The 15,649-nt window shown below is 46.5% G+C and overlaps 1 protein-coding gene across 22 annotated transcripts in view; it reads left to right on the forward strand.

The window, feature by feature from the left end:
* RALGPS1 (Ral GEF with PH domain and SH3 binding motif 1) overlaps positions 1-15,649 on the forward strand; it is a 953,479-nt gene that overhangs the window by 174,781 nt on the left and 763,049 nt on the right. For 11 of the 22 annotated variants that reach the window (XM_069747988.1, XM_069747996.1, XM_069748001.1 and 8 more), the window contains one exon: positions 1,556-1,643. The exons of 6 other annotated variants lie outside the window; for them this stretch is intronic. The gene's annotated coding sequence lies outside the window, so the exon portion shown is untranslated. The remainder of the gene's footprint in view (positions 1-1,555; positions 1,644-15,649) is intronic. 5 more of the 22 variants (XM_069748007.1, XM_069747990.1, XM_069748000.1 and 2 more) reach the window with 1 other exon arrangement.

Here is a 15,649-nt window from a genome sequence, read left to right on the forward strand (position 1 = left end):
TTGGATTCTTCACGGTGTTCGTGCTTTATCATGGATCCTCCTCACATTCACTCCTATAGAAGTGAATGACATGTACTCAAAGAGCTTAGCACAGCCCTAATCCCAGACTCTGCAAATAGATCATATAGACATATGGTGTTGTCATTTCCTTTTTAAGCTGGCCATTTTTTGCATACTAATTATGCATGATATACGGTATGCTGTAATAAATCCCTTCATAGCCAGCGCTCATTACAACACCTTGCAATGTATCAGACCATAGGCTATATAAATAGCACTTATCGATCCCCTGATCTCACCTGAAGTGACTTGGACGTGTCAGTAATCTGTTTAATTATGGGGAGATTAATTTGTCTTGGTTGCTATGCAATTTATTTTGCAACAGTTCCCTGAGTCTCAAAACCAACAAGAGCATTCATTGATCAGGTATTGATGACCCTGATGCAAACAAGCAATAAAACTCGGATCAGCAGAGCGTAAAAACAGGCGTCTGGCACTCTCCTGGTGTTATCGGGTTACTTTCCATTTTAAATTACAAAATCTGCTTGTTTATTTTCTCTGGCAGCATTATAATATTTTATAACAAAATACTTAAAAAGGTTTTCCTCTTTGGACAGTGCTTTTTTGTTGGGGTAAGGCCAGGCTGATCGAATGTGACAGCAGATCAGCTTTTTACCGTTAAACCGCATAGCCAGTTGTAACGGCCATGTTGCTTTTCCAGGTAAGACTTGGTTCACACATGTGTTTGGAGTTCAATTATAGGAACAGAGAAAGGAACTCCTCCTATGACAGATGAAAACAACATCGGACAGGCCCCATTCCCTATAATCAGGTCTGTTTAAGTGGGAGAAATACTGCAGTATTTGATGCAACTTGCAATAGATCCTCCAATACAAGTGTACTCCTACAAAAATCATGCTCCCATTTATCAAAGAATTGAAAAACGACAACAGCTGGATGCCTGCACAGTTTTATCCTCCTTTGTGACTTGAGGCGTGTCATCTTGGTCTTACCTTGAGAAGACTCCCTTAATGGTATGTGCACATGTTTAGGAATTGGCAGCGCTTTGGACTCTGCACATGTCCGCTGTGTCCAAAGCGCTGCTGGCTATTGAACGCAGGTGATTCCTCATATGTTCACTGAACCGTGCAGATTCACTGCGTCCAATACGTTGCACGGGGGAAATTTTATTTTGCGGAGACTCATGTCTCCGCAAGGTAAATTGACATGCTGCGCTCTAGAAAGACGCACCGCATGTCCGTCTCTGCTGGTGAGCTGGGGGTATCTCTGGACACATAGTGGACATGGGATTTCTTGAAATCCCATCCACTATACTGTAACCTCTGGACGCTGTGGGTTGGAAACTGCGCAAGTACGCAGCGTCCAACTCGCAACGTTTACTTATTGTGTGCACATACCCTAATATTACTTTATCACAAATTTCCTGCTGCTGAGACCCCTAGCAATCTGTTATCTGAAGGAGCACCAGTCCCCAATGTCTTAACTTTGCTGGAAGACTGAGATAGATAATGAACCATTGTATTGTGTCTTACAGACGTCGTCCAATAGATTTTCACAGCGGAGCGTAATGTCCTGTGGTTTCTGAAGCAAGTTTGGAATTAAATGTAAGGACAGCAGTATGGGTAAGAACAGATCATTCTCACCAGCGACATACATAATGAGCTTGCTGTACTCTATTCACTACTTGAAATCCTACAAAAAAAATGTACAAAAGAACCACATCTAGCAAAACCATAGAAAGTTTATTAACCCCTTAACGACTGCCAATATGCCTTTTAACGGCGGCAGATAAGGGTACTTAAACCACAGCGTCGCTTTTTAATGGCGCTGAGGAATATGGGTTTAGCGTCCCCCAGAGTCAGAATTTCTCTGGGGCCTCAGCTATCGAGGGTAGCTGAGACCCTAGAGAACATGATTCGGGTCGGTTACCGACCCTGGTGTTTCAATCGCCGTTATTAACGGTATAACAGCGACCGGAAAAAAAAGTCTTCCATATCATTTCTCTCTCTGATGTGATCTCTGATCAAAATTTGAAAAAAAAATAGTAAATCAAACTCCCCTTTATCACCTCCTTAGGTAGATAAAAATAATAGAATGAAAAATAAAAAGTATTTATTTCCATTTTTCCATTAGGGTTTAAGTTGGGCTAAAGTTAGGGTTAGGGTTGTGGTTATGGTTGGGATTATGGTTAGGGTTGGATTAGGGTAAGGGGTGTGTTGGGGATAGGTTTGTGGTTAGGGTTATGGTTAGGGGTGTGTTGGGGTTAGAGTTGTGGTTGGGGTTATAGGTGTGTTGGAGTTAGAGTTGGGGGTTTCCACTGTTTAGGTACTTCAGGGGGTCTCCAAACGCGACATGGCGCCATCATTGAATCCAGCCAATTTTGTATTCAAAAAGTCAAACTGTGCTTCCTCCCTTCCGAGACCTGCCATGCACCTTAACAATGGCTTTTCCCCACATATGGGGTATCAGCGAACTCAGGAGAAATTGCACAACATATTTTGTGGTCCATTTTCTCCTAATACCCTTGTGAAAGTAAAATAAATTGGTTCCAAATAAATTTTTTTATGAAAAAAGTAAAATGTTAATTTTTTCCTTCCACATTGCTTTAGTTCTTATGAAGCACCTGAAGGGTTAATAAACTTCTTGAATGTGATTTTTCGCACCTTGAGGGGTACAGTTTTTAGAATGGTGTCACTTTTTGGTATTTTCTGTTATATTGACCCCCAAAAGTCACTTCAAATGTGAGGTGGTCCCTAAAAAATGGTTAATTGTAAATTTAATTTAAAATGAGAAATTGCTGTTCAACTTTTAACCCTTATAACTTAACAAAAAAAAGTATTGTTTCCAAAATTGTACTGATGTAAAGTAGATATGTGGGAAATATTATTTATTAAGTACTAGATGGTAGCCCAATTCTAACGCATCGGGTATTCTAGAATATGTATGTAGTTTATTTCTGAAGATTTTAGAATACATCGAATACTCCAATCAGCCTACCCCTGCTGCTGCTAATAACAGTTATAATTAAATAAATGAAAAAAATGGCGTGGGTTCCCCTGTATTTTCTATAACCAGCCAGGCAAAACTCACAGCTGGGGGCTGCAACCCTCAGCTGCCAGCTTTTGCAAGGTTGGTTATCAAGAATAAAGGGGTCTACACAGATTTTTTTTTTTAATTATTGAAATAATTTAAAAAATGGTATGTGGTCCCCCCATGTTTGACAACCAGCCTTGTTAAAGTTCACAGCTGGGGGCTGGTATTCTCAGGCTGGTAAGGGGCCATGGATATTGCCCTCCCCCAGCCTAAAAATAGCAGCTGCCCAGAAAAGGCACATCTATTAGATGCACCAATTCTGGTGCTTTTCCCAGCTCTTCCCACTTTCCCTGTAGCGGTATCAAGTGGTGTTCATATTTGTGGGGTTGATGTCACCTTTGTATTGTCAGGTGACATCAGGGCCACGGCTTAGTAATGGAAAAGCGTCTATAAGACACCGATCCTTTACTAATTCTATAGTTACATGGTGAATAAAGACACAGCCAGAATAAAGTCTTTTAATAGAAATAAAACAAAGCACAGTTTTACTTTATTTAAAAATAAACACTGTTATACTCACCGAACGCTTATTCCACCGAACCATCGTTATCCTGTAATAAAACAAAAATTAAAAAGCAACAATATACCATACCTCTCGGTCGTTCTGTCCCGCGCCGTAATCCATGTGTGGGGATAATTAATTTTCAGCCTGTACAGTGCCAAGATGCGACCGTCCAGGCTGAGAACCACTGGTGAATGAGCTGCAGGGAACGCAGGACAGGGGATGACGTCATAGAGGTTACTTTCGGTCACTGAGGCTCCGTTCCCAACCTGAACTGCGGGTTCTTCGGTGAGATTCCCACTAGCACCGTGAGCTCTCATGGTGCTAGCGGGGATCTCATTGCAGCTCAGCCCGGATAGGAACGGAGCCTCGGTGACTGAAAGTAACGTCTACGAACTCACCCCTGGTCAGTGATGATGTGTTCCCTGCAGCTCATTCACCAGTTGTTGTCAGCCTGGATGGTTGATTCTTGGCACCGTCCAGGTTGAAAACTAATTATGTTGCGACTTTGGGCACTTACTAGTTCCCTAGAATTAGGGGCTCCCTGGTCTATCCCTATCACCCGGATTACTCCTGAAGATGGAGACGTCGGGTTCTCCTGCTTTGCTACGATCCTATATCTACCTTGTTCTGTCCCTTCCTCCACCCAGGGTAGTGGGAAGATCAAGTGTATAGGAACACACTAACCAGACAAACAAGGGAATACGGACAGGGATAAAGGAAAATACTAACTATACAAAATACACTCACCAAGCAGAGTGGGACACGTGGGAGTTAAAGGAAGGAGAAACCAAAGGAGAGGATGAGAATGTGCACACAGACAAAACTTCAAGCAACAATCTCCAAATACCATCTCCAACCACAAACAACACCTCCAACTCTAGATCCAGACAGTAAGAACTAGCATTGACAATCCCTAAATGCCAGAGGTGAGCATATATAGCAGAGGGGAGTGGCCAACACTGAACAGCTGAAACAAAGCGGGTAGGAAAACTACGATGGTGAAGTATTTCTAACCATTGCAGGATTGTGTGAAACCAGACACCACGGTCTCGTGGCTCCTCTCTGTCACAGATATCCCTGTGACAATAACTATTCACCCCTTTAAAGTCAAATACTTTGCTGCTGTAATTGCCGCAAAAGAAGGCTCTACCGATAGCTTTAAATAAGTCTATATGAGTTTTCCACATCTTGCCACCAGGAGTTTTGCCCATTCCTCAAGGCAAAACTAATCCAGCTATTTTGAGTTCCTCTTAAAGTCTAACTACAGATTCTCAATTGAATTAAGGTCTGGGTGTTGACTAGGCCACTCAACAACATTTACATGTTTTCCCTTAAGCAGTATGCTTTGGGTCATTGTTTTGGGCTTTGACTAGGCTATTCCAAAGCATTTATACATTTCCACTTAAACCACTCGAGTGTTGGTTTAGCAATTTGCTTTGGGTTATTTTATTATTGGAATGTGAACCTCCCTCCCAGTCTCAAATCACTGACTAAAACAGGTTTTTCTCAAGAATATCCATGTATTTTGTAACATCCATCTTCTTCTAGACTCTGACCATTTTACCTGTCCCTGCTGCTGAAAAACATCTCCACATCATGATACTGCTACCATTATGTTTCACCCAGGGGATGGTGTTCTTGGAGTGATGAGCTGTGCTGGTTTGGTGTCAGACATAGCGTTTACCTTGGTAGCCAAAAAGTTCAATTTTGGTCTCCTCTGACTACAGTACCTTCTTCCATACAGTTGGGGAGTCTCCCACATGTCTTTTAGCAAACTCAAAACGAGCCGTAAACTTTTTATGTGTAAATGCTTTTTTCTGCCCACTCTCCATAAAGGCCACATCTTTGGAGTGTATGGCTTTTTGTGGTCGTATGGACAGATACTCCAGCCTCTGCTTGGGACCTCTGCAACTCCTTCAGGGCTTTAGGAGTACCTTTTGGTCTTTGTGCTGCCTCTCTGATTAATACCCTCCTTGCCTGGGCTGAGAATTTTGGTGGGCGGCCTTCTGCTTGATAGATAAGCTATACAATCCATAGAGGTGGCCTTTATGGAAGAGAGGGCAGAGAAATGCCTTCTTTTACAAACAAATATTTTAAGGCTAGTTTTGAGTTTGTCAAGAGATATGTGGGAGACTCCCCAAATCTATGACTGAAAGTGCTGTGGTCAAATAAGACCAAAATTTTACTTTTTTGGTCACCAAGGTAAACGCTATGTCTAGCTCCAAACCAACACATGGTGGCAGCCTGGACTGTGCAGTTGGTAAGTCAGTTTCCCTGACTCCGACTCCAAAGCACTGGCTCACTACTGAGCATGTACATAAAGTGCAGCACAGATTCATCTCAAATAATAGCCTAGATCCTTAGATCAGGAATAGAACAAGATCAAGATCTTGCTGACAGTCAGCGCATGCGTCGCCCCCGGCGGTGGCCATATTCCCAGAGTCCAGCACACGTGAACCCTGGAAGTGCCGGGGCTCTGGCCTGTCGCAAAATGTCGGCAGAGCCGGACACCCACGCAGTACCACTGGGCAACGGCCAGCAACCGCCGGGCACCCGTAGACACCCGGCAGCAACACAAGAACCCCACAGCAGCACAAAAGCACAGCAGCAGCGCACCACACATCGGAGCCCCCTCTCATCCCTGCCTGCAGCCTGGAGCATCACCCCACTCCTGCCTCCTCCAGCAGCGACCATGGGACCCCGCTTCACTGCAGCCACCACCCCCTGGTAAGCAATAAGATGCAAGGATTATAAGAAGCACCATCAATTTATTAAAAGATATATTTTTTTTCTCCTCACAATTTGGGTTCATCTTATAATTCGAAAAATACAGTAAATGTTTTGGAGTGACCTAGTCAAAGCCCAAAGCTTATTCCAATTCATCTGTGGTCAGACTTGAAGATTGCTATTCATTAGAGGAAACCATCTAACTTGAAGGAACTGAAGCAGTTTTGCCTTTAGGAAAGGGCAAACATCACAGTGGCGAGATGTGGAAAGCTCATAGAGACTTATCCAAAGTTACTTATATCTCTTAGTGCCACAAGAAAAGTGAATAGTTATGTACACTGAAGTTTACAGTTATTTTGTCCTGTTTGCTTTGCAATAAAAAGAAAAACAAACGTTCACAAGCATGTTCTTTACATGAACTGATGCAAACCCTCAAAAAAAACCCCAGTGAAATTACAGGTTGGGAGGTAACAAAACGTAAAAAATGCCAAGGTGGTCATCCACCTTGGCATTTTTTACTTTCGCAAGCCACTATAGCAGGGACATATTTCTAAGATTATCTCAGCACAGGAACATTTTCTTTTTAACACATTCAAATGGGGAACTTTGTTTTATTCCAAGATCTATTAATTAAAATGTATTTTGTTTATGAGAGAACCACATTAACCCCTTCCCGACCTTTGACACACCGTATGCGTAATGAAAACCTGTGCCAATCCGACCTGTGACGCAGCATATGCGTCATGGTCGGATTGCGCTCCTGCAGGCCGGGTGAAAGGGTTAACTGTAATTTCACCCGGCCTGCAGGGACAGGGGGAGTTGTACTTTAGCCTGGGGGGGAGGGGGGGCTTCGCCCCCGTGGCTACGATCGCTCTGATTGGCTGTTGAAAGTGACGTTTCACTTTCAGTCAGAGCGATAGTAATATTTCACCAATGAAAATTGGTGAAATATTACAATCCAGCTATGGCCGATGCTGCAATAGCATCAGCCATGGCTGGAGATCGCGATCTGCCCCCCCCCCCCCCAACGCCACCGATCTCCTCCCCTCCGTTACTCCGTCCTGTCATCTAGTGTCCCCCGCTCCCCTCCGTCCTCCTGTCCGCTCCCCACCCCCGCTGTCCGATCACCCCCCCCCATACTTACTGACCTGTGTCCCTCCCGGTGTCTGTCCGTGTGTTCGATGGGCGCCGCCATCTTCCAAAATGGCGGGCGCATGCGCAGTGCGCCCACCGAATCAGCCGGTGATAGGTTCTATCACAGCGATCAAAATAAAAAAAAATAATAAATAAACCCCCCCTTTATCACCTCAGTAGATAGGGACAATAATAAAATAAGGAAATTTTTTTTTATTTGCCTGATTAGGGTTAGGGTTAGAATTGGTTCACACTCCGTCTAAGCAGTCCGTTAGACAGACTACGTTACACCGCGGCATAAACGCGGTGTAACGTAGTCCGTTACGGCGGCCATTGACAGCAATGTCGGACACATCACTAGCGCACCGCACATTCAGCGTCTCCCACTCCCACACTACCTCCTCATCCCATCCTCTCTCTGTTGGAGTCCCCCCATTGCTCTGTCCTAGGACCCCTACTCTTCTCAATCTATACACTTGTCCTGGGACAACTTGCAAAGTCCCATGGATTTCAGTACCAACTTTATGCTGATGACACTCAGATCTACTGCTCTGGCCCAGACATCACCTCTCTGCTGTCCAGAATCACAGAGTGTCTATCGGCCATATCCTCCTTCTCCTATCGCTTCCTCAAACTCAATGTGGAGAAATCTGAACTCATCATCTTTCCTCCATCTCATAGATCTTCTTTCCTGACCTATCTACCGCAATTAACGACATCATGCTTTCCCCCATACCTGAAGTCCGCTGCCTCGGAGTAACCCTTGACTCTGCCCTGTCCTTCAAACCGCCCATCCAAGCACTTTCCACCTCCTGTCACCTTAAGCTCAAAAATATCTCCAGAATCCGTCCTTTCCTCAATCATCAATAGAGTGAAATGCTTGTGCATGCTCTCATCATCCCCCGCCTTGACTACTGCAACATCCTTTTCTGTGGCCTTCCTGCTAACAGCCTTGCACCTCTTCAGTCAGTTCATCCTTAACTCTGCTGCCCGACTAATTCATCTCTCTCCTCGCTACTTCTCCACTTCCTCCCTCTGCAAATCTCTTCACTGGCTCCCATTTCCTCAGTGTATCCAGTTCAAATTACTAACACTGACCTACAAAGCCATCCATAACCTGTCTCCTCCATATATCTCTGAACTAATCTCCCGATATCTTCCCTCACGTGATCTCCGGTCCTCCCAAGACCTCCTTCTCTTAACCGCCTCCAAGACTTCTTCCAAATATCCCCCCTTCCTCTGCCTCCTCACCACTACCAGAGCTCCTGCAACCATCAACCTCTTGTCTCCTTCCCCACCATCCTGCAGAATGTAAAACCGCAAGGGCAGGGTCCTCGACCCTCTGTATCAGTCTGTCATTGTGTCATTGTTTGTTTGCTTACTGTAAGTGATATCTGTAATCTGTATGTAACCCCGTCTCATGCACAGCACCATGGAATCAGTGGTGTTATATAAATAACTAGCTATTGAACCCGTTCTACGCCCGGGTGGCAAGCATTTATATTGGTATATGGTCTCCATCCTGGTATGTGCTGCTCCATCCTGCGCCCCCATCCTGTCATGTGCTGCTCCATCCTGCGCCCCCATCCTGTCATGTGCTGCTCCCATCCTGCGCCCCCGTTCTGTCATGTGCTGCTCCCATCCTGCGCCTCCATTCTGTCATTTGCTGCTCCCATCCTGTCATTTGCTGCTCCCATCCTGCGCCCGTTCTGTCATTTGCTGCTCCCATCCTGCGTCCCCGTTCTGTCATGTGCTGCTGCCATCCTGCGCCCGTTCTGTCATGTGCTGCTGCCATCCTGCGCCCGTTCTGTCATGTGCTGCTGCCATCCTGCGCCCGTTCTGTCATGTGCTGCTGCCATCCTGCCCCCGTTCTGTCATGTGCTGCTGCCATCCTGCGCCCGTTCTGTCATGTGCTGCTGCCATCCTGCGCCCGTTCTGTCATGTGCTGCTCCCATCCTGCGCCCGTTCTGTCATGTGCTGCTGCCATCCTGCGCCCGTTCTGTCATGTGCTGCTGCCATCCTGCGCCCGTTCTGTCATGTGCTGCTGCCATCCTTCGCCCGTTCTGTCATGTGCTGCTGCCATCCTTCGCCCGTTCTGTCATGTGCTGCTGCCATCCTGCGCCCGTTCTGTCATGTGCTGCGGCCATCCTGCGCCCGTTCTGTCATGTGCTGCTGCCATCCTGCGCCCGTTCTGTCATGTGTTGCGGCCATCCTGCGCCCGTTCTGTCATGTGCTGCTGCCATCCTGCGCCCGTTCTGTCATGTGCTGCGGCCATCCTGCGCCCGTTCTGACATGTGCTGCTGCCATCCTGCGCCCGTTCTGTCATGTGCTGCTGCCATCCTGCGCCCGTTCTGTCATGTGCTGCTGCCATCTTGCGCCCGTTCTGTCATGTGCTGCTGCCATCCTGCGCCTGTTCTGTCATTTGCTGCTGCCATCCTGCGCCCGTTCTGTCATGTGCTGCTGCCATCCTGCGCCCGTTCTGTCATGTGCTGCTGCCATCCTGCGCCCGTTCTGTCATGTGCTGCTGCCATCCTGCGCCCGTTCTGTCATGTGCTGCTGCCATCCTGCGCCCGTTCTGTCATGTGCTGCTGCCATCCTGCGCCCGTTCTGTCATGTGCTGCTGCCATCCTGCGCCCGTTCTGTCATGTGCTGCTGCCATCCTGCGCCCGTTCTGTCATGTGCTGCTGCCATCCTGCGCCCGTTCTGTCATGTGCTGCAGCCATCCTGCGCCCGTTCTGTCATGTGCTGCTGCCATCCTGCGCCCGTTCTGTCATGTGCTGCTGCCATCCTGCGCCCGTTCTGTCATGTGCTGCTGCCATCCTGCGCCCGTTCTGTCATGTGCTGCTGCCATCCTGCGCCCGTTCTGTCATGTGCTGCGGCCATCCTGCGCCCGTTCTGTCATGTGCTGCTGCCATCCTGCGGCACCATTGTATTATATGCCCCCCGCTCCAGTGTGTATGCCCCCGAATGCTGCTGCCATATAAAAAAAAAAAAATACCATACTCACCTATCGTCCGGCTCCACTGCAGGTATGTCTTCAAGAAAATGGCGCCGGGAAGCGGGGACTGCGCAGGCGCCGATTCCGGCAGCAGGAATCGGCGCCTGCGCAGTCCGCGCTTTCCGGCGCCATTTTCTTGAAGACACACCTGCAGTGGAGCCGGAGTGTGTCTTCAAGAAAATGGCGCCGGAAAGCGCGGACTGCGCAGGCGCCGATTCCGGCAGCAGGAATCGGCGCCTGCGCAGTCCGCGCCCTCCGGAGCCGGGAGCAGAGGAGCCGGGAGACGGAGCCGCAAGCAGCGCTGGAACCGGGAAAGGTGAGTATACTTACCCTCCCTCCTGGCGGTCCCTGACTCTCCGGTGGAGATCGCGGTATGCGTTCAGTGCTTACGCATACCGCGATCTCCCGGGAGCGTCGCTCTGTGAGGCCCAGACTGCGCCGGCGCTTGCGCAGTCTATAGAGGCTTCGGACAGAGTGACGCTCCCAGCGTTATATTATAGATAATAATAATTGGAGATTTGATGGAAAATTGACTTTGTATCAGTCTTCATTATTTTTCTCTTTTCAGTCAATTTACTATTAAAAAACAAACAATAAAATATTCAGAAAATGAAGAGGCAGATGTGAGTTTGTATAATTTAATGTTGGATTGTAATCCTGGGGGCTTTCTACCGTTATGAGTAAAAGATGTACCATATATAATTGTACAACCTCTAGTCTTAGTGTATTGATTTTGTTTTTTTTTTGTTTTTTTTATTTGGATGAGCCACATTTTGTAAAGGAATTTTTTTTTTGTATCTCTTTTTAAGTAGACGTTCCGTTCATGATCACTAGATGGCACATTTGTTAAAGCTAAATTTGTTGTTTAGGTCCTCCTGTCCATCACTTGTTGTATACTATCATTTTGTGAGACCCTCTGAACAGGTTTACGCATTTCATTTGCAATTTTCTTTTGGATTGTTGAGAGCAAAGGTTAGTATCAATTTGTAAAATGATATACCTGCTCCAAATTGCTGATGATTAATGTTGGCAGTGTTTCAATTGGCCTACCTCTTGTGCTTTCCTCCCTTTATATTGTAGACATAAAATGTTTTTGTTGCTATTTTATTTTTGTTATCGACATTAGATAGAAAAATCTAATTTAGTTTTTACATTTGGGGCACTTATGAGACAATATCGATATGTGACTACACTACAATGTTCATCTATCCACTTAAAGGGAATCTGTCACTTCACCACATTTTAACTGTCTCATCTATTAATATGGGTATACAGGTTATAGATTGCTGAAAGTCATACATGTATGTCTCATTTTAGATGCCTTGTTGTTGAGAAATTTGCTTTTATCCGATTATGTAAATGAGTTGTTCCAGGCTATGGGGAGGATGCTGCTCAGAAGATAATACTGCCTCCGTATTTCAGTATCCTATGTGTCACCGTGTCACCTCCTACAGCGTTACTCTGTCCTTGTCACGTCGGGTGCTCGTCCAGAAGTCTCGCACCTGCACATTCTATCTCCCACCATTCTTCTTCAGTATTCTGCCCTCTTATGGGCATAGGCGTCATATTGCGAGTCACTGGTACTTCCGCTGCCAGTGTTCTCCAGCATGCAGAAACCTTGCACTATACGAGTGCCAGTTACTCGCTGGCACCTGCACTGTTGAAACATGAAGCCTGTGCCCATAAGGGTATGTTTCCACGGTCAGTAAACACTGCGGAATGGATGCTGTGTACCACCGCAGCGTCTAATCTGCAGCTGCCAGAATTTACAGCATAGCGAAGGGGATTTTATGAAATCCCATCTCCACTATGTGTTCAGAGGCGCAGGTGGCAGACCTGCGTATACGCACATGTGGCGCGTCTTTATAGACCACAGCATGTCCTTTTATCTTGCGGAGACGGTATGATAAATTCAAGATATGCTGATTCTTGATTCCCTACTCTTCTCCATTGTTCCTCATCGTTATTTAAGGGTAATTTTTTACTGAAGCTGATTACGTGTTTTCCCACTCGTCATGATCTTGACACCAGGCGATCATATTGAGTCGTCCATGTAGAAACGTGGATTGGAACGTTGTGTTTTGTGGAGCACAGGGCTGGAATGTTTTTGTGTCCCGTGTGGCAATTATTATCATCTGTTTGGAAGAACTGAGTAATGAGTTGCACAAGATTGTTTGCTTGAGTTTTGTTTTGATACAAGACAGACACCTTGGCGCACTGACCCCCATGTAATCACGGTGTGGATAGATGACAAGATGATTCATTGTTTGACTCTATCCCCCTCCCTCACACTGTGTTTTTTTAAATTATCTCTTATTTGCATGCAGGCGAATTTTTGTATTTGAATGTTGTACTAGTTTCCATTATGTCATCCAAATTTTTATGCTGTAGGTCAGTTGTGTTGCATTGTAAGGGTACGTGCCTACGTTCAGGATTTACGGCAGTTTTGATGCTGCGTATTTATGCAGCATAAAAACAGCACCAGCCAGATGTAACCACATAGTGGATGGGATTTCGAGAAATCCAATGTCTATTGTGCGTCTGTGCACCTGCGTATTAACCCTGGAAACAGACAAGTGGCGCGTCTTTCAGATCTGCAAGATGGTAATTTCTCTTGCAGAGACGCTAGTCTTCGCAATAGTAATTTCCACAATAGAATGTATTGGATGCGGTAAATTCACATGGTTCAGTGAACACATGCGGATTAACCTGCGTTCAATAGAACGCAGTGATAATGCGCTGCATCCAAAACTGTTATGAAAGGTAATTCAGTACCACAATGGACATAGAGGTCAGCGCACATACAGTGACCTGGCAATAACCCAAAAAACAAGAACGAGCTCTGAGACGTGGGAACTCTGTTGACCGCAATCCCTAATCCTCTCCAACCACACTAAAGGCAGCCGTGGATTGCGCCTAACGCTCCCTATGCAACTCGGCACGGCCTGAGAAACTAGCTAGCCTGAAGATAGAAAATAAGCCTACCTTGCCTCAGAGAAATATCCCCAAAGGAAAAGGCAGCCCCCACATATAATGACTGTGAGTTAAGATGAAAAGACAAACGTAGAGATGAAATAGATTTAGCAAAGCGAGGCCCAACTTTCTGAACAGAGCGAGGATAGGAAAGGTAACTATGCGGTCAACACAAAACCCTACAAAAACCACGCAAAGGGGGCAAAAAGACCCTCCGTACCGAACTAACGGCACGGAGGTACACCCTCTGCGTCCCAGAGCTTCCAGCAAGCAGGAAAAAACAAATAGACAAGCTGGACAGAAAAAAACAGCAAACAAATAACTTGGCTATGCAGAGCAGCAGGCCACAGGAACGATCCAGGAGGAGACAGGTCCAATACTAGAACATTGACTGGAGGCCAGGATCAAAGCACTAGGTGGAGTTAAATAGAGCAGCACCTAACGACTTCACCATACCACCTGAGGAAGGAAACTCAGAAGCCGCAGTACCACTTTCCTCCACCAACGGAAGCTCACAGAGAGAATCAGCCGAAGTACCACTTGTGACCACAAGAGGGAGCTCTGCCACAGAATTCACAACAGTACCCCCCCTTGAGGAGGGGTCACCGAACCCTCACCAGAGCTCCCAGGACGACCAGGATGAGCCATATGAAAGGCACGAACAAGATCGGGAGCATGGACATCAGAGGCAAAGACCCAGGAATTATCTTCCTGAACATAACCCTTCCACTTAACCAGATACTGGAGTTTCCGTCTAGAAACACGAGAATCCAAAATCTTCTCCACAATATACTCCAACTCCCCCTCCACCAAAACCGGGGCAGGAGGATCAACAGATGGAACCACGGGTGCCACGTATCTCCGCAACAATGACCTATGGAATACGTTATGTATGGAAAAAGAATCTGGAAGGGTCAGACGAAAAGACACAGGATTAAGAACCTCAGAAATCCTATACGGACCAATAAAACGAGGTTTAAACTTAGGAGAGGAAACCTTCATAGGAATATGACGAGAAGATAACCAAACCAAGTCCCCAACCCGAAGTCGGGGACCCACACAGCGTCTGCGATTAGCGAAACGTTGAGCCTTCTCCTGGGACAAGGTCAAATTGTCCACTACATGAGTCCAAATCTGCTGCAACCTGTCCACCACAGTATCCACACCAGGACAGTCCGAAGACTCAACCTGCCCTGAAGAGAAACGAGGATGGAACCCAGAGTTGCAGAAAAACGGTGAAACCAAGGTAGCCGAGCTGGCCCGTTTATTAAGGGCGAACTCAGCCAAAGGTAAAAAGGACACCCAGTCATCCTGATCAGCAGAAACAAAGCATCTCAGATATGTTTCCAAGGTCTGATTGGTTCGTTCGGTCTGGCCATTAGTCTGAGGATGGAAAGCCAAGGAAAAAGACAAGTCAATGCCCATCCTACCACAAAAGGCTCGCCAAAACCTCGAAACAAACTGGGAACCTCTGTCAGAAACGATATTCTCTGGAATGCCATGTAAACGAACCACATGCTGGAAAAACAATGGCACCAAATCAGAGGAGGAAGGCAATTTAGACAAGGGTACCAAATGGACCATCTTAGAGAAGCGATCACAGACCACCCAAATGACTGACATCTTTTGAGAGACGGGAAGATCTGAAATAAAATCCATAGAGATATGTGTCCAAGGTCTCTTCGGGACCGGCAAGGGCAAAAGCAACCCACTGGCACGAGAACAGCAGGGCTTAGCCCGAGCACAAATCCCACAGGACTGCACAAAAGTACGCACATCCCGCGACAGAGATGGCCACCAAAAGGATCTAGCCACTAACTCTCTGGTACCAAAGATTCCAGGATGACCAGCCAACACCGAACAATAAACCTCAGAGATAACTTTATTCGTCCACCTATCAGGGACAAACAGTTTCTCCGCTGGGCAACGATCAGGTTTATCAGCCTGAAATTTTTGCAGCACCCGCCGCAAATCAGGGTAGATGGCAGACACAATTACTCCCTCTTTGAGGATACCCGCCGGCTCAGATACACCCGGAGAGTCGGGCACAAAACTCCTAGACAGAGCATCCGCCTTCACATTTTTTGAGCCCGGAAGATATGAAATCACAAAGTCAAAACGGGCAAAAAACAACGACCAACGAGCCTGTCTAGGATTCAACCGCTTGGCGGACTCGAGATAAGTCAAGTTGTTATGAT

The sequence above is a fragment of the Ranitomeya imitator genome, chromosome 2, assembly GCF_032444005.1.
Source record: "Ranitomeya imitator isolate aRanImi1 chromosome 2, aRanImi1.pri, whole genome shotgun sequence".
Classification (NCBI taxonomy): domain Eukaryota; kingdom Metazoa; phylum Chordata; class Amphibia; order Anura; family Dendrobatidae; genus Ranitomeya; species Ranitomeya imitator.